We start from the raw sequence: 19,987 nt of genomic DNA, 5'->3' as shown, positions 1-19,987 counted from the left end.
CAGAGAATTTAGTAAGCTACAGCTGCTAACTTAGCTTTTTCAGCCTTATACTTCAGAGTGCGAGTGAAATCGAAGTAGATGAGTGAGAATGATACTGTAGGGAAAAGAATTACCCACTTATATCTTCTTAAAGTGTACCAGTATTTCAAAAACTTCCCAGGTTGAGAATTATCCTCCATGAACAATTAAAATCTAAGGAAAACAGTTTAAGAATCACTTGAATTTTACAAACATTTCTTATCATCAGTATTTCATTAACTATCAATGACTGAAAATAAAAAAAAAATACTTAAAAATAAACTTTTATTAATATACTAAAAAGCAGAAATTAAATTTATTTCAACTATTTTCTACTTTTTATTCTTTAATTTATTATTAATTATTATAAATAATAAAGAATCTTGAAATTATAATTAATGTACTCAAATTCACTAATAAATAATATTTAACCAAAAAACAATAAATTAATAACTTTTCGAAAATAATGAAATAGTGTATTATAAATGATAGCACACAAGTGTGAAACAATTTCAAATCAAGAGGAAAACTTAATTACAAAATTCAATTTTTACAAACAATAAAAAAATTAAGCAAAAGAATATATTGAAAATTTTGCTAATGCTTTTAAATTATAGATTAAGTACTAAATCATTTCAATATTTGTTAAAAACATGCATTTTACACATTAACTGCCATATTAAAATTGCTTTAATTATATAAAACAATAACAGAATATCATAACTTTTACAATCTGTTTGAGAAATGCCTGCACAAATTGCCAACTACAATAGTTTAAAATTGCAATTATTATACAGAATATTAAAAATAATATTACTTTCAGACTAAGTGCATGAATGATAATTATTTATTCCTAAATTTATAACTGATATAGAATGGCATTTTTTAAAAACAATAATGACATTTTTTATATTAATTTTAAGACTAAAATCAATCTTATAATTCTTAATTAAACTTTAAAAAACAATTTTATAATTCTTAATAACATATTTTGAAGCAAGATTTGATTTTTTTTTTGAAAAATCAGCTTTAAATACATTTTGTAATTGCTGATTTAAAACAAAATAAGCATACAAAATCTAAACTGGTACAAACACAAAAATTTAACAAATTTATTACAAACACAAAATATTATATAAAGTGTTCAATAAAAAAAAAAAAAATCTGTTGAAATGTTATTATTACTTTTTTTCTTTTTACAGAAAAAGAAAACGAACAAAATTGTATAAATAAAATTAAAATAAGGAATAACTAATGCAATTTTAAATAACAGCTTTATTCTTGTAAAAACAAAATAAGAGTGAAATTATAAGCAAGATGTGATAACTATTTAATATTTCCTTAACATTATTTTAAACTAAGGACTATTTTTTCAATACTTGTAAAGCAAAGATTTAAATGTACTTAACATCACAATAGTATCTAATCTCAAAGATCACTGCAGTTAGTGATAATTTAAATTGACAAACGCTTTGGATGTATAATTATAATCTATTGAACATTTCTAATAATAATTTGAATGTATTTGAAATTAATTGGCAAATACATTCATAATAAATATAAGGCCTTAAGGAATAAATTACAGCCTTATATTTATTATGAATTGGTCAGGCTTCTTCATCATACATCTCGGCCAAATTAAAAATTGCAATGCATTTTCTTTGTTCTCAAATTCTCTTAATTCACAATTAATATAACATAAAAGGTACTGTAATGAATTTCAGAACAAAACTGTAATAACACTATCATTTGGAAAGTTATGTAGAAACCTACATTCAAATTTAATATGAGGATTTTAATTGAATCTACATAATAGTTACAATTTACAATTTTACAATAAAACATGTTTAATTTTATAAGATTTTTTTCTAAAGCCATCATAAGCATAAAAGTCTGTAATGAAGTCATTAACTTGTAATTTTTAATTAATCTCTTAGTTTCAAAAGAAAGGATTGATATTGAAATTTATAGATTATTTTCATACAAAGCATCAATTCTCAATTCCTGGCAAGTTCAGCTGGTCATTGTCAGTATAAGCAAGAAACTTCACGACGAGATTGACTCATCATTTCAGATCAATAGTTTAAAAGTCAATTTCATTAATTATAATGCAATTGTCAGGGATTCAAATACTTTGAAAGAATAGGAAATTATTGCAAATTACAGTATATGAATAATGAGCAATATATGTTTATTTATCTAAGAATTTATTGTAAAGGCAATACAAGATAATTTTAAAAAACCTTTAATGAACTTTAAATGCAAATCAGGCATTCAAAACCAAGTTATTTTTAGAATATGGGAGAGATTATAATTACTGGAAGCTTAAAAAATTTAAAAGTATCTAAGTTCTAATGACCTTCGGAGGGTTACATTAAGAAAAATTCAATTTTTATTATGAAATTTTTCTAGAGAATAAAGTTAGCTCTTCTAATAATATAAACTTTATTATTGCTAATTTATTCACTTATATACCTATTGTATCATGTGCCAAATTCTATCCTTTAAAATGAATTCAAGATTTATAATTTGAAAAAATCCAATGTTTTCTCTTTTCAAACTTCATCTATTTGTATAAATTTTAAGTATCAGTCTAAACTTAAATAATATTCAACCAAAGTATGAAATAATATTTCCTAATTTAAAAGCGATAAAAAAATTTATAACAAATTGTTCAAAGTTCTGAAAATAACCAAAAGTATTCCCAAATCTGATACCTGTTTTTTCTTCAGAAATAAATTTCTATACCCTGAGATTTTATTTTAATTAAGTAGCTTAAAAATTGCTTCAGATTCAGTATTTTGATATTTGTGTAAATACATTTACATATTTTTTTTCTAGTTATTCAACATTTTCTAATTATTTTAATGGTATTTTCCTGCAGACAGAACCTTAAACAAAAACTGCAAAATTTTAGCTATGAATGTTAGTGATAACAAAACAACGGCAGCACTGACGCTTTGGTAACAGAATATTACTTCTGAAATAAATTTACTCTTACATTTCTGAATTCGACATGCATGCATAGAATGCGAAGGCATTTTGAATAAAATTATCAGATCAACAAGGTACACTATGGCTTTTTTTTAAATGTTATAAAAAAAGAACTTGTTAGACAACATTTTTTCTTAGTTAATTCTAAGAATCCTCAAATATTTATATTATTAATTAATTGAACCCAAGATTACAATACTTTTTCAAAAGCTAAATTCTTTTCAAGCGTTAACTCACTAAATACGATAATCCCGAAAATTACATTTGAAAGCTATAGAAGGTGGCCATTTTATAAATGCTCACAATCTCGGAAAAAAGGCTATACCCTAATCTTAGGTTTTGTTCAATTTACATTACAGACAGAACTCATATTAGTTAGATCATGACTTATATTACTATGCGTTTGCATTTTAAAATGCTTATATTAATAAGAAATATCCATACAATAAGGATAAAAAAGATTTTAAAATAAAAATCAAATCGCAAATCTGACCATAACTTTGAAAAATTTTCTTTCTTTGGAAGTTAGTGATCATTCGATTAATTAGGTTTTTATTAAAACGATCTCAAGTATGTAAGTTTTTCTAAAAATAACATATTTTTAAAAATTAAATCTCATTACATTATAATAAATGCTGTCAGAATAAAAAAATACATTTTGAAAAATTATATGTAAATCATTATATCCATGATTCCAAATGTTGAAATGAGAAAATTTTTATTCAAGATAGTAATGATCTAACAAAAACTTAATTAAGCCATAAAAAATGCTAAATACTTATAGAATTAGGAATAAATGATATTTCTGTTTCCTGATAATAAAAACTATATATATTAATTTTCAATACAAATTATATAATATTGTTACCTAATTCATAGAATGCTGACCATTCTCTACTTTCTATTTATTAACCTTTCTTGAAAAACATCAATATCAATCGTTTCTTCATTTCAGTTGATTTTTGTAACTTTAAAAAAAAGTGAGTAAAGAAGAAAAAATAAGTAAAAAGTAAAACGCGCAGAATAAATTTCATTTGCTCATTAAAACCAAAACTGATTTACAAAACAGTGAAACAAAATTTTAAGCTTTTTCTCAGAAATTCAGAAAATAATTATATAATTTGCCAACTAATCTCTTCAAATGAGATTCGACAATTTTACACCATGTCCTACAGTATTTACAAATTTTGAAATGAAACAGAGCGAATCCTCCTCAAATTAATATCGACCTCAATTAATTTTTGAGATCTCTTTTATTTAGATCTTTAAGTTAAAATAGCTAGCGCTCTAAAATATCTGAATTAAAGGATTTTGGTATAGAACTAAGTCTTGGAAATTTTTCTGAATAAAAGACTATGCTCCTAATAGAGCGTACCGAGTCAGCATTATACATGGTAAATCCGCATCAAGTGGTTCGATACTCTGAATGCCGAAAAATGTCGTTGGGTATTTTGTAATAATAGAATACATTTTATTGATTTCTAACAATGTTTTCCCCAAAACCGATTAAAGTACATAAAAAAGTTTATCTTGTTGGAGGGCATGTACATTTATATGAAAAATATTTTGAATTTCTTCCCCGATTTTAGACCACATTAATTCCGATTTCATTGTAATCAAAATTGATGACAAATCCGTCTATCAAAATTCTTCGGACATTTATCAGATCTGGTGTGCGCACTGCTTTCTATTAATAATATTGGAAACGATATAGTATAATATTCGCTCTAAATCGTCAGTCATTTAATAAATAGTATAATGATTACAGAATGCAGCTCTTATGATTAAATTTAAATAATAAACATCTATAAGAGAGAACTAATTGTAAATAATGTTAAAAAAATGAAAATTGTGGCATCAAACACATTTACTTTTGTGCTGATTAAATGAATGTAATGTTACTTCTTATGAAAATAGAAATCAGCTTTTACAGTAGTTTTCGCAAATCCAGACATTATATACTGAAAATTTCGAAACTCATTGCTTCTGGAGTCCTCTTTAAATGAAAAGACTTTCGATAAGATTTGTGCGATCCATTTTCTTTAACTTTCCATTTATTTAATATTTAATAAAATCTGTACCTTCTTGAAAATATAAAAGAAATTTTGCAATTTTAATTGTCACATTCGATACACTGAATGTGACGTGAGAATGCTTAGTCCGACATTAAAAAAGTTCCATATTTCTGAATATCCATCATCTTTATTAGTGATTTTCCACAAAATCACTTTAAGTCAGAAGTTATTCATCTTAAACGGAAGTTATCATATTTTAAGTGGAAATTAAATTTGAAGTGGATACAATATTTTGATAAATGAATTGAATTCTATCAAATCGCACCTCTAGCTGCATAAAAATGAGTTCCTCCAAGGAATTTAAAAATTTTCTAATTAGAATCCTAATTAATTAAAAATCAAAGCAACTTTTGACATTCCCCGCGATAAGATAAATTTTACACCGTTTTTAAATTTTCCTTTATAATGCTTCCATTTTCTCCAGCAAATATTTAATCGTGTAATTTTCTCCCATTATTGAAATCTAGAGAAAAAGGATTTTGTTGAAACATCACCAAAACGCCGCAGGTAGTAGAATAATTGTCCCAGAGGCAGCATGAATCGGAAAATCAGATTAGAATAGTGAGGATCATCTCCAGTCACGGTGTAACCCCTTCATAGGATGTACATCTCTTTGCTGCAACAGAAGCAACTCACTTCTACGATATTACTATGTCCGCTGGATATGGAGAATGACGCCACTAACCCGGTGACTTCTCATCAGTATACTCGTGGCATCTCCTCCCCGGTGTGGGAGGGAAGGTATTTCAAAACTGATATTTTTGTCCTACGAATGTCGTTCAATAAAAAAAAAAATGCCAAATATTGAAAAAGACTGTAAAGTGTGAATGGAATCATGTGTGGGAACTTCACATTACAACCTTTTTTTTTTTGTTTTTTTTTCGTAAAAAAAAAAAAGTTGCAAATTGTTTAAACTCACATGTTACTAATTTATAATAGTTAGATTAAAGTTCCATTTAGAAGCTACATGAATGCTATTTTGGTGCAGAGCTCATAATTTTGAACTATGGTCAATTAAATAAGGCGCAAATTAGCTGGAACTTTTTCTTTAAACTTCTAACCACTTTAGAACTCGGTTTTGGTGCATTAACTTTTACAGGGTATCCAAAAGAAATGTAACAAGCCTCTATTTCTCTAAATCTTGCACACAGGCACATACTTCCCATTACAAAGTTTCATCATGTAATGTAAGTAATGTATGAAAATACCTTAGTTTCTATAGAGGTTGATAGTAAAAAGTTAAAAAAAAATATTAAATTTTATACCTCCCATAGTGTAAAAGTGTTAATCACTGAAATGTTTCTCTTACATTCATCTATGCACAAAAATATCCCCTTTTTATTTATAAAATTTGTAAAGATATACTCATTTTTAAAATTAGGGAGATTAGTCCCAAATTTAAATAGGAAAAAAATTCTTTTAGAAATGCAAATTTATTCAGAAAAATGTAATACTTAAATACATGTATAATAGATAAACTTAAATACTTGTCACGATTTCAAAGAAATTTGCTAATCACACATATTAGCTAGACAGTCGCAACTTCGACTTCATAAAGAAGGGATGAGAAATTGAACATCTAAGATAACTGAGAGAAGTATAGGAATGATGAGCAAGAAAATAAAGTTCTTTGTTCGCATTTGTGTACTTTCTAACAGAATGATACATTTCAGTAATAAGTAACAATTAAAAATGCTGACTGTTTATGCTGTATGCAATCATAATGGTGGTCTAGCTGTAGAATAATACAAACTTTGTTTACAGAATTCCTGACATCCTTCTAGGAAGTGTGTGTAGCGATTAAAAACTACCGAATCCTTACTTTACCAGAGAGGAATATGATGAAAAATTGATAGTTTGCTTTATTTTTCAAATTACTGTCATTCTAGTTTATGAACATTCAGTACTAAATTCAATATTATGCAACCAAAGAACCATTGCCAAGATAACAGTTACATCTAGAATTTTACAATTGATCCCTACTTGAGATAAAATCAAAACTTTCTTATCTAAGAAATGCAATTTGGAATGATGAATGTTACTTTACTTGAGATAGAAACATTAATTTTCAAAACTATATTTTTTGAAATGGTAAAATCCATTTTCCTACAAGAAGTTCATCATCATTGGTAGTTTTCTATAAATATATTTCTATTTTTAGAAATTATTTGGTTGATTCCATTTTATAAACAGCATGCTGAATGGTGATCGATATCTTCGATCAGTTTTGATTGGCATTAAGAGATAGATTGGCTTTGTCAATACGCGTCCTGTAGAATTTTGGTAACGAATTCACAAAGGCAATCCTTGTATAATATTTGCTCGCCTATCCCAAGTGTCATTAAAAGAAGGCAATTTTGTGTAGGTTTCGAAGATGTTCATTTTGAACAACTTTCTTCTTGTTCTTTACAACTTCAATTAATGCATTACCTGACTAAATTTTATATTAAATATGATCTTAACTAAAGCAACGTACACACAAAGATTCTATTTCATACCGTCACATGTGCACCCTTGCGTGGTATGCAAGGGTCTTGACAAGGGATAACAGATATGAAATATAGATCATTGGCGTAAATCTAGCGGGCGATCTCTAGCTATTAATTATTAGCATTCAGTTTATACACTTATCCAAAATTCGAACATGTATTTTAAATGCCTCTTTTCGGCCGATTGAAACTAAATTTTGATATAAAATTATAATTGCATCACATATTAAATTCCATTTACCTAAGTTGTTAAATTATTATGCATACAAATCTATAGAAAGTCAACTCTTTGACGTATTTGGTTTCAAGTTTGATACAGATCTAAATTATAAATGCCAAACCTGCGTACCAAATTTTATCTGTCTAACTCTTTGCGTATTCTAGTAATCGTTTTTACTTTTACTCGGACAGCCGGAAAGATAGACTTTCTTATAATGGATTTCTTTACAAATTTGACAGGAATCTGCAAGTTTGGTGTGAAAATTATGTACCAAATTTCATTCGCCTAGCTCAAAGGCTTTTTGATTTATCGCATTTGCAGGCAGACAGATAGTCATGATGCCAAAAATGAGTTTTTCGGATGCAGAGAGATCTAAAATGAGGAGAAACATCAAAACTTTCTGATGATCGCAATCATTCTTTGTGTACCTCGTATATCAGATAGCAAACCAACGGTTGTGGTCTCCCCAAAATTTTCTCGCATACTCCCTAATATATATTTTATACCAGAAAACGTTTTACATGGCACTGAGTTACAACAATTTCGAAATATCAGTTTTTGGCGAGAATTTAGCATTTTTAATGAATTTATCGTGCCATCTTTGGCGAGTTATTTGGCGATTAATCACTAGCATGCGTTAATAGCATCCAACATTTTTCTCAGCTAATTGAAACAAAAGTTTGACAAATTTCGCTTGTAGTCACACAATTCCATATCAAATACATATTTAAATCATAGCGTTTTTGAATTATTACGTTTACATGTTTCTGAAAATACAGACTGACAAACAATCACCCCGTAGTTGGATTTAGCTCAAAACTTCACAGGCAAACCTACACTATCGATGTTAATTGTGTACTGAATTTTATCTATTTAGATAACAGCATTTTGTAATTATAGTGTTATATTCGAACAGCCAAACATACGGACTTCTGAACAGATTTTGTTCAAAATTTCATAGAAATCTACAGATTTTGTGTAAAGAGCAAATATTAAATTTCAGCCGTCTAGCTCAGAGTTTTTTTTTTTTTTTTTTTAGTTATCTTGTCACAGACAGACGGACATTTTTTAAAAATATGTTTTTCGTACTCAGACAGCTGGAAATTCGCCAAAATCTCGAGTTCGAATTTTTTGACGATTACTATACTTTCGCTATACTACGTATATGAGACAGTAAAAATGAATTGATGAATATGACACTTCGTATATTGATGATTGATGATTTAGGGAATATTTATAGAAATTCCCCAAAATCCTATATTTAGGGGGAAATATGTTTTTATCTTCCATTACTTAAACCTGTGAGTTAAATGTTACCTTTTATCAAAGGCTTCAGCATATCAGGTTTTATCAATTCTTAAACAATTTTTGATTGTTTGATTTTGAAGAATCGATACTGGTTAAATGCAATGCATTTAAAGTAAATATTTAAAATAAAGAGAAAGAAAATATAAAATCCCGTGTCAAATTTCGCGATTGGTTTTTTTATGAATAACTATTGATTAGAACAACTATGAAAATCAAAGTGAGACATCGCGGGTAACGGGGAGCATAAAGCAACTGTAAAGTATGAATGGCGCATGTGCGTACTCGTTGATTTCAAGTTAGTTCAATTATTTTTTAAGAGCGAAAAAGGAAATCACACGCATTGCGTGCGTTCCGATTGACATTGATGTTTTCATTTGAACGTATCCCAACAGCTGCTATGTGCGTTTTAGTTTACATTTTTACTTTCTCATATTTAGTATGGGAAAAATATAGTAATTGCAAAAACATTCGAACTCGATATTTTTACGAATATCCATGCCTTATCGAAATACACTGAGTTCGAAAAGCCCGTTTTTGAAAAATTTCATGCCTGTCTGTCTGTGACAAATATAGCTCAAAAACTCGAGTTAGACGATTGAAATTTGGTATATAATCTTTGCACCATCAAAGAATTCGAATTCGAGATTTTGACGAATCTCCACGTTCAGACCTCCCTGAGATCGAAAAACATATTTTTAGAAAACGCTCGTCTATCTCTGACAAAGATAACACAAAACGCTTTGAGATAGACGGTTAAAATTAGGTATACGGTCTTTACACCGCAGTTGCAGATTTCTATCAGATTTTGAGTAAAATCTGTTGTTTCTTATGGCACTTGCCATGGACAAGCACGCTGTTCGAAGACAGCTGATTTAAGCCTGAGGGGGAGCGCCTCCTGTTTCTATAGTAGCGCCATCTAGGGCCACGAGAACGACTTAGCTGCTCACACGTCACAACCCGTTTTACGGGGCGGACTTCATTCACGCAATTCTGTTCAGATCTGTTCAATTCTGTAAAATCTGATCAGAGGAAGTCCGTTTACCCGGCTGTTCGAATATAAGTTAATTCGACAACTACAAAACGAAGAGATCTAGATAGATAAAATTTGGTATACAGAATTAACATCTGTAGTGTAGACACATGTGAAATTTTCAGCCAAATCGCAAGATAAGTTGACTGTCTCTTGGTCTGTACTTTTAGAGCCATGTCAACGCGATAATTCAAAAACCCAATGACTTAAATATATCAAATTTGATATGAAATTTAGGGATTGCAAGTGAAGTCTTGTGCCAAACTTTTGTTTCAATCGGTTGAGAAAAACGTGTCTAAAGCATAAATACGATTTCTGGATACTATTAACTCATGCCAAATAATTATCAAAGGATGATACAATAGATTCAGTAAAAATGCTAAATTCACGCCAAAAGTTAATATTTCGTAACTATTGTACGCCAATGCCATATAAAACATTCTCTGGCATGAGAAGTGTATTAGAGAGTAATGCTAGAAAGTTTCGGGATAACCACTCCCGTTGGTTTCAAGTAGTCTCTATTAATAATGAAGATGAAAGTACGTGCGTGTATGTGCGTTTTCGGCCAAGCAGCTTGATTGAAAACTACCAAAATTTTATATATATATACTTTGTAAAGTGAACATGAGCAATTTCTGAACAATTTGAAAAAATTTAATTATAGATTTAATTAATAAAAATTAAGCGAAATTTTGATATTTCTGAAAATGCTGCAACACAAAAATGATATTTAAATCAAATTAAAGTTTTTTTAAACTCTTTACATTGATACCAATAATTTTATGCCTATTTTTAATTAATTTTTAAAAACATTTACAAACTTATTTCACAACAACATATTCCACTATAACTATATAAATCAACCAATCGTTTTTTATTATTGTTCCAAATAATTTATCTAGTTTTTTTTCCATTATTGATGATTAAAATATGAGGATTCGTTTATTTTCTGATGTTTATTAGATTTAAACATTTCAACAATTTCATGTTTTTAATAGAATTGATAAAATTTTGTTGCTCATGTTATTAAAATTTAACTTCAGAATTAATGTAATGGTGAAACATTTTTGAAGTGCATCGATTTTTAAAGACTGCTTTTCTTTTCTGTTGTATACACTCATGTCCCTAAATTAAGGATAATTCAGAGTCACGCGGAAATTGAACTCTAAAATACATATATCAGCCGTAAAAGGACTACACACATCTTCAAAAATCATATGCAAATTGCAGGAAGCCACCAGATGACACTGATAGGACGTCACAATGACGAGAGTATAAGAGAGTGATGTGTAAGGAATACAGGCAAAGAAGTAAGATTGTTCGCAAGCGCTTTATAAGCCTTTCAGTGCAATAACCGCATAGATATGACACAAAGGACGCATTTGGATAATTTTTTTACGTGGTAGAATTATCGGCCGTCTGGAATGTGGGCGTACCCAGCTGGAAGTATCCGAGGAAGTTGGAATCGTCCAGAGTGTCATCTCCAGGCTTTGGCAACAATTCCAAGATGATGGTAATATGAGTAGACGCTACAGCTCAGGTCTCCCCCGAGTTACAACGCCGAATGAGGACCGGTATTTGGCAGTTACTGCCAAAAGAAACAGACAGCGCATAGCATCAGACCTGTCTCGTCAGCTGTCTTCAGCCACTGGTACGACAGCTTCAAGGCAGACCGTGTACAGACGCTTAGAACAGATTGGTCGATATGCTCGTAGGCCTGTCAGATGTGTTCCACTTACTGCAACTCACTGTCGCCTGCTGTTAGCCTGGAGTAAAGAGCATGAATTATGGACACCGCAACAGTGGGCTTGTGTGATGTTTTCCGACGAGTCCAAGTTTGGCTTGCAGTCTGATTCTCGCCGGACTTTCATATGGAGAGCGCTAGGTACCCGTTACCACCAAGAAAACATCATTGAACGACACCGTTACGGTAGTGTAGGATTGCTCGTATGGGGAGGATTTATTCTGGGTTCCAGAACTGACCTGCATATTCAAATTGAAACCATGGCAGGCCAAATCTATCGGGACATCATTGTGGAACAACATGTACGTTTGTTTCGGGCCGCCATGGGCGCAGAATTCGTATTTATGGATGGCAACGTTCGAATATAAGTTAATATGATAAAAACAAAACGAAGAGAGCTAGACAGATAAGATTCGGTACACAGATTTAAGATCTACATTGTAGACACCAATTAAATTTTGAGTCAAATTCAACAAGGAGTTAGTCGTCTTTTAGTGTATACTTTCAGAAACATGTAAGCGTGATAATACAAAAACGTAATAACGTATATATTTCAAACTTGATACGTGGTTTTATGACTACAAGTCAGTGTGAAGTTTTTATTTCAATCGGTTGGGAAAAACGCGTCTAACCCACGATTATTCGATTTCCAAATACTATTAACCTCTAGCCAGAGATTAATCGCCAAAGACGACAGGATAGAATTTTAAAAAAGTGCTAAATTCACACAAAAAATTAATATTCCGTCATTGTTGTATGCGAATGCTAAGCAAAGCATTCTCTGGGATATCAGCTTTATTAGAGAATATTCGAGAAAGTTTTGGGGGGATCACTCCAAATGTTTTAAGGTGGTTACTCAAACATTTTTCGCTAATTTCATGGAAGAAAATTCAAAATATCTTTATTCATTGAATTTTAATTAATTTTTCCCATATGAGTTTAAAGATTTTCTTCCGCGAAACCCGACTGATCCAATGTGAGAAGTTACAAATCATTATGCCACGAGTCATCCCGCGATTCTACTACTGTCTTCTTATTTCTACAAGTAATAAAGAAGAAGTGTGTGTGTCTGTACGCGTACTTTGAATCTGTATAGGTCCAAGAGCTTCCAAATTTTATTCACTATTACGCATTATGGGAGTGAACATCTCAGAACGATTTTTGAAAATTTAAATTGGAATTTTGATTTATTAAAAAAGTTAAACAAAATTTTGGCGCTTTTTTTTTGAAGTTTTTATCTGGAAAACTAGCACAAAAATAAATTTTACACCATTTAAAGATTTTGAAAATTGTCTTTTGAGTGATATCAATTAAACAGTCGTGCGAATTGACCCTGAAATTCAGTAACATTTTTTAAATATTTTTTTTTGTCCAATTTCCAACAACATATTACAGTGTTGTTCTGAAGTTCAACGCCTTTTATTGCTATCAAATATAAGAGTGCGCGATTTTCTTTCAGTGTTGAAAGCTTAAAAAAGGATTATGTGTAAAAAGTTTACAAGAAGTGAAGTTATCATGAAATTTAGAAGACGAATGAACCGCACATTTCTATTTTTTATCGCACCTATGATATCATGGATTGGTCTCCAATAGAAAGGTTCATGTGCATAATGAACAGAACATGTGAAAGACAAGTAAAATAACACGGTTAAAATCATGGACATTAAATTATGTCAGTGATTTAACTGAAATTAAATATAACCAATATTCCCGGCAAACTAAATGATCACTAAAAGTGACTAGTGTTTTAATACAATGATACTAGTTAAATAAGAATAAAATTGTGTTATAGTGCATGCAGTATTGAAAACCCTTTCTAGGACCGTGGGAAGTATGCTTCCCACCACATTTATCAATATTTGTATGAAATTATGTAGGTTGGCGTAAGTTCTGACAAATTTTTTTAGAAAGATAGAAACTTAGATGCTTCAGTTCTTTCTTTATCTCACACAAAATGATGTGTCTTGATTTGTTACTTAATTTAACTTACTTACTTAATGATGTGTTACTTAATGATGTGTCTTGATTTGTTACTTTGTTATTAATTAACCAAATTAATTAATGAATCAAATTAAATTTATATAATAAGCTAAATGAATATCTTTTCTTATTCTAATTTCAAGCCTAAAAATATTTTAACATAATATGACTAGAAAAAAATGGCCCTTTAAAGGGTTAAATGAGTGCTTTTGATATTTATGTTTGATGTAATGATTATGACTATAAAGATGTGCAAATTTGTATGTTCCCACGCGTGTAAATTGTTTTGAGAAATAGAATCTCCGGCATAAAAATTAGAATCAAAACTAGTTTCTATTATTGAATAGGGGTTTATTAAGCAATCTTACTGATAGTAATAAATGGACCACAAAAATATATAAAATGCTTATTGGTAGCAAAACATTACATTAAGGTTTCATTATTTATTATTATTTGTGCCCATCTCAAAAATATATTTTAGGCTACATTTTCTTTTATTTTCCCTTTGACGAAGTAAAAATAGTGTTCTATATATTTAAAAATAATTGACCTTAAGATTTTTGCAACTTAGAGGATTATATCACCCCCCCCCTCTCAGTGCTTCAAACCAGATTTGGACTTATTTTTGTGTAAGCAAACACAAAATACCAAAGATGGATGAAATTTGGTTCGTCTCCTTTACAACAAAATAATCGATCAATACCTAAATTTGGACAAAACATGCCAACTTTATTTTATTTAAATTAGCATTAAATTTTCAAATCTAGAATAGATTTTGAAATTTAGCACATTTTAGGACATATATTGGAATTTTGAACATGGTGCAGAGGCCAAGGAAAACACCTGGACTAGTTTCATTTAATTTCAGTTTCATTTGTCGTACAACAGACTTAAAGTATATAAGGATTTTCAGTGTACAACTAGTCTTTTTTGGAATCAAGTTCCAAAAGTACAGATATTATTCAGAAGACAATTCTCTCTCCCCCCCCCCCCTCCCTACCCCCCCCCCCCCCGTCCACAGAAAGAACAAGTTTTTTTTATAAATAATCAATTTGATTCAATGTGTTAAGAAAATATACAAAAACAGTCAAACATACAAGAATTTACAAGCTTCATTCATATTATTCGAATTAAATTACTTAAGTTTTTAATCATTTCATCCATTTACTTGAGTGCAAGAACTCATCCAAGTGAAAATATTAGTAAACTTATTTAAATGTTGTTAGAATCCTGCATAACATTTCGAGAAATTATAAAAAATCAGCATGGCCATCAAACTGACATCATTGTGAACACATATTTTAAAAAATTGTAAAATATAAAAAAAATTATTTTCTTTGGCTAATAATTTTAAAAACTTCGCCAAAAAGCATTAAAATTATCTAATTAACATATTATCAGTGACAAAGTGATAATATTTTAAAAGAATGGAAATTTTAAATGCTAATTAGATATTTTTTTAATTGGTGGTAATTTAAAATGTTTAATTGCATACCATATAGGTAAAATAAGTCTTCAGTTAAGTGTTACGAAATATTTAATGAAAAAAATACGAAAAAATTAAAGAAAGGATTTTTCTTTTATTTATATTAAATACTTCTTATTTTATCTTTACAGTTTCAATTTTTTCCAATTTTTTTTTTTTAAATCATGTGTTACAAAAATATGAAATGGCTAATTTAATCATTACGTAGAAACGAGATATAAGCTTTTTTTCTATGTAATTTTTTATGAAATAGAACTGAGATTAATTAATTTTTCAATTCCCTTTTTAAAAACCAGATTAGATAATAGTTTATGCATAATGCACAACTATTCATTTCAAGAGTTTTCTTCAGAAATTCTAAATGATTCTTTTAAAAATAAACAAAACGACATTTATTATCCAGAGGATGAAGGAGTAAAATAAAAAACAAAAACAAAGATATGCATTTTGGCAACCGCTATGTGCACGAACGAGGGTGGTTTCCATGGAAACATAAGGCAATAGACCAATGTTCTTTTTTTATCTCTACTCTTCCACGTCACAAGGAATTTCCGAATTTCCTGAAGAGGGGTTTTGTTTGTTTCGTTGTTTATACACTGCGGCGATGGAATATAAATTCACCGAAGAGAAATATTTATGCTCAAAGTTTTAATAATAAAAGATTGCATAAAAATTTCTAATAACTATTTTAATGAATATATTTTATCACATAAACAAGTCTGCAATGAATTTTGATAATGATTATAATAATTATATTTTTAACATTTATACCATCCTGAAAAATATCCTTTTAGTCGTTGATAATAAAAGTTGTTTTTCTTATGATCATATAAGTGTGTATAAACTGAAAGCTAGTAAGAAATATGAGTTCCATTATCAAATAGTTTCTATTAAAAAAGATTTTACTTATAAAGAAAGTTTTTATTAAATTTTTATGATTATTACAAAATTAATAGATATAAAAATATCAGTTGTCTCTTACCTTTTTACTTGATTAAATCCATATTGTTTGAACTATCTACAATACAGTACAATAAAAATCTTGAATCTCAAACAATTGAGAGTACACGTTACTTTCACTTGATAAACCCGATTTTCAATATAAATAACACATTACCGAGAAGTGCAAGCATGGTTTTATTTTTACACATAACAATTTGTTTAATTTAAAGTAAAAATAACGAAAAATCAACGAAAAGCTTTTAAAGTGAAATGTTTCAGAAGCATTTTAAATAAACATATGCAGATTTTTGTTTCAAGAAATTGCGAATACTCCAATGAAATTTTTGTAATATCTTGCATAGAAAGAAAGTGTCAGTATTTAATAGCATGTCTTTTGGCTTTTATAATGGCCTCTAAACATCATGGTATCAATTCAATTTGACCAATTTTTGGTGGTTTCTCAAGATATTTTACCCCATTCTTCTAGCAACACTTGTTTTAAATGAGTTTTGTTTCTAATTTTGTGTTTTTGGACCACTCTTTCGAGTGTGACACAGATATTCAATAACATTGATGTTGGCGAATTGTGGTAGTTGTGTAACTGCTGTTCACAATGAAAAAGGCACCACATTTTGACGTTACGTGCATTCTGTTTGGGGTCGTTGTACTGCTGCAAAATGAAATTTCTATCTAAACCCAAATCTATTATGTGTTATTAAACTATTATTAAATTTAAATTATTTTTAAAATTATTATTAAATTTGTTATTGAACCTTTTCTTATGTGTAAAAATAAAAACATGTTTGCACTTCTAAGTAATTTTTTTTAATTACATTGGATGCCGGATTTATCAAGTAAAATTAAGGTGTACACTCAATTATTTGAGCCACTGTACATCAGCTTCATCTGCACCAAAATGCAGGTTTTAGAGAAATTTGTCACCCAAAGCATCATTCTTAAATTTTGAATAGCCTACAATTATTAAATAAAGTATAACTGCATTTGTGCGTTTCTAAAATTAATAGGAAAATCATTTTAACCTCAAAACCGGTTTGAAAATTCAGCTGAAATTTTATTTTAGAATTCACAAATTTTTGTAAAATGAATTCTCTTATGACATCTTTTCTCTTATTTGGAATACAGATGGTTGAAAATACTTATTTACAATTATAAATTAATCATTAAAGAAAATACATTTTTGTAAGCATTCCAGAATATTTGATATGTATCAAAATATTAAACTTTTTGTGGCTTAATTTTGAAAAAAAATTAATGATTTTTCCCGACAAACGGTGGAATTCATTATAGAATATGTTCATAAATTAACATTTACTTTAGATATTTTGTTATATATTTAATACATATATTGAAGGAAAGAAAATGAAATAAAAAATTGGAATCTGCTGTTGCAAATTTCAAGTTATCACGTGAGAACATTATTTTTTTTAAAGTCATGTGGTATCAATCAGATGGAAAAACATGTTCTCACATGACTCATATTTCTCAATCACCAACATTTAGAAAAACAATCGTTTTTGACCATCTCAAAATTGCTCGATCTCCAAAACTTTGTATGCCAGTTAAAAAAATTGAAAATTAAAAGAAATTTCTCTCTCTCTCTCTCTCTCTATATATATATATATATATATATATATATATATATATATAGCTTTCGATATCACCCCTAACTGTTTCGTGTTCATTTCTATTTTCTTCTCTGTGCTTCTTCAAGATATAACTTCTCATGATCCTGCCATTTATTGGCCAGATAGGAGAATCCGGTCCAAATTGCAACTTTTTAGCGATAAACCGCCAAATGTGACCTTTTCTAACTAACTAAAGAGAAAAATTGAGGCGTCAAAAGCGATAAATAGCCAGCTTTCTACCCGTATATTTTGAGGCTTCAAAAACTCCAACCAAACCAATATCAACATCATGTTCTCCCATGATAATTAATATTAAATTCGATGCTTTTCATAGATGTACTGAAGAATAATACTAAGAGTAAAATGCAATTATTGACCATCACAATTAAAAGTTGAAATTCATCAGTGAATCAATTTAAAAAATAAAACTACAATAGAAATAATCAGTTATTTGAATCCAATCAAAATTAAGTAAAAGATTACGAGCGGGTTCAGTTTACCAGTTAAGAAGTTTACCAGATTATGAATAGGGTCTTGAGCATGAACCTGATATGTTGGAAGTAAAGATTCCATCCCTTGACGAATTACTTTTGGTCGATTTCTTGTTGAATGTAATATCCTCAATTTTTTGTTGCAATCCAAAAAGTTGTTTGATATCATATAGCTAGTTATACAAGATGATGGATTATTGGCGAGAATTTGAATGGTTGGCTCGATTTTATCGTGCTTGGTAAGAATGCGACAAAATATTGCTCCTTGGTGTTGCGGATCTCATTCAGATGGCAAATTAGTTTCCTAAGAAAGATCTAAAGGAAGCTTCACGTCGCTTCCAAGAACAAAGATTATTTGTAGTTCTTCATTAGTCTTGCCATTTCATCCCAGTTAGGAAGAGATATAGTATAATCCACATTGGCAAATTTTTTATCTATACTTATAATAAAGCTCAATGTGTGTGTGTTGGCGCTCTACAGGCCAGGTCATTTGACATACAGCTACCAAATTTGGTATATGTATACCTTGGAGGTCGGAAATGGGCACCTGGAGTCCCTTTTTTTGAATTTTTAATTAGAATCTTAATTATTAATTAAAACTAACTTTCCAGGCCAAAAAAATCTTTATTTCCCCACCACCAAATGAGTAAGACTTCGGGTTTTTTTTCCCACTCTAATAATAGGCTTAACATTTTTCGGCCAATTATTTCAAACGATTCTGTTTATTTTCTTTATGTTTGATGCATTTAAAATTAAAAATATCGCTTTAGAAGTTGAATTGATTGCCGAGTTCCGATTGAATTTAGGGATAAATTACCAGATCTCAAATTTGTGTCATGTTGAAATATCGTCTTCTGCCGCGCAGAGCAAACAGGATCTGACCCAGATGATTTAACAACTAGGGATATCTCCATAACGCGGAGACTTGCTGCATTAAGCAGTCGAAGAGAATTGCCGTTTACAAGCGGCAAATTAAAATTAAAAATTAATAATGAGGCCGGGATAGCCTGGTTGGTAGAGCGTCCCTTGGGTTGCCAGTTCGAACCCCGCCGGCCGAAGATTCCCCTTGTGCTTGGTGGCTGACGCGCGTTAAATCTGTCGTGGTCACGAAGTCCTCCATGTCGAGAGTAATACCACTGGGGTACCGGATCAGGGGCGATCGTTCTCTGATTCTGGTCTAAATTACGATCTGTGGTTGCGTTAATGAAGTCCGTAAAAAGTGTTGTGACGTGTGTGTAGCTAAGACGTTCTCTTGGCCCTAGATGGCGCTACGATAGAAACAAGAGGCGCTCCTCCTTCTGGCTTAAATCAGCGGCCTTGTCCCTGGCAAGTGCCATAAGAAACAACAAAATTAAAAATTGTTAATTAATCGATCTTTCAGATTCATTCTGAAGTACTTTTGAATTAAAATAAAACAGAATAAAGGAAATTAAAAATTTCTAATCTGCATACGTTATCCCAACTCGCGTAGAAAAATTTACGCATGTGCGTTACCATAACTGGCGTTGAAAATTTACGCATGCGCATTGTGTTCTTATTGTTGATAACTATTTTCAACGGATTC

At 29.8% G+C, this 19,987-nt stretch overlaps 1 long non-coding RNA gene across 1 annotated transcript; it reads right to left on the bottom strand.

Annotated features, from left to right (window-relative positions):
- On the bottom strand, nt 1–4,130 carry LOC129976718 (uncharacterized). Its single transcript, XR_008785180.1, has 2 exons — nt 3,881–4,130; nt 1–192 (listed from the first exon to the last, which is right to left on the bottom strand). It is a non-coding gene; the product is annotated as an uncharacterized LOC129976718 (long non-coding RNA).
- Between the last annotated feature and the right edge of the window lie 15,857 nt (nt 4,131–19,987).

This window comes from Argiope bruennichi, chromosome 7, assembly GCF_947563725.1.
Source record: "Argiope bruennichi chromosome 7, qqArgBrue1.1, whole genome shotgun sequence".
NCBI lineage: Eukaryota > Metazoa > Arthropoda > Arachnida > Araneae > Araneidae > Argiope > Argiope bruennichi.
The sequence above is the reverse complement of the archived record's forward strand: the minus strand, read 5'-3'. Positions and strand labels throughout refer to the sequence as shown.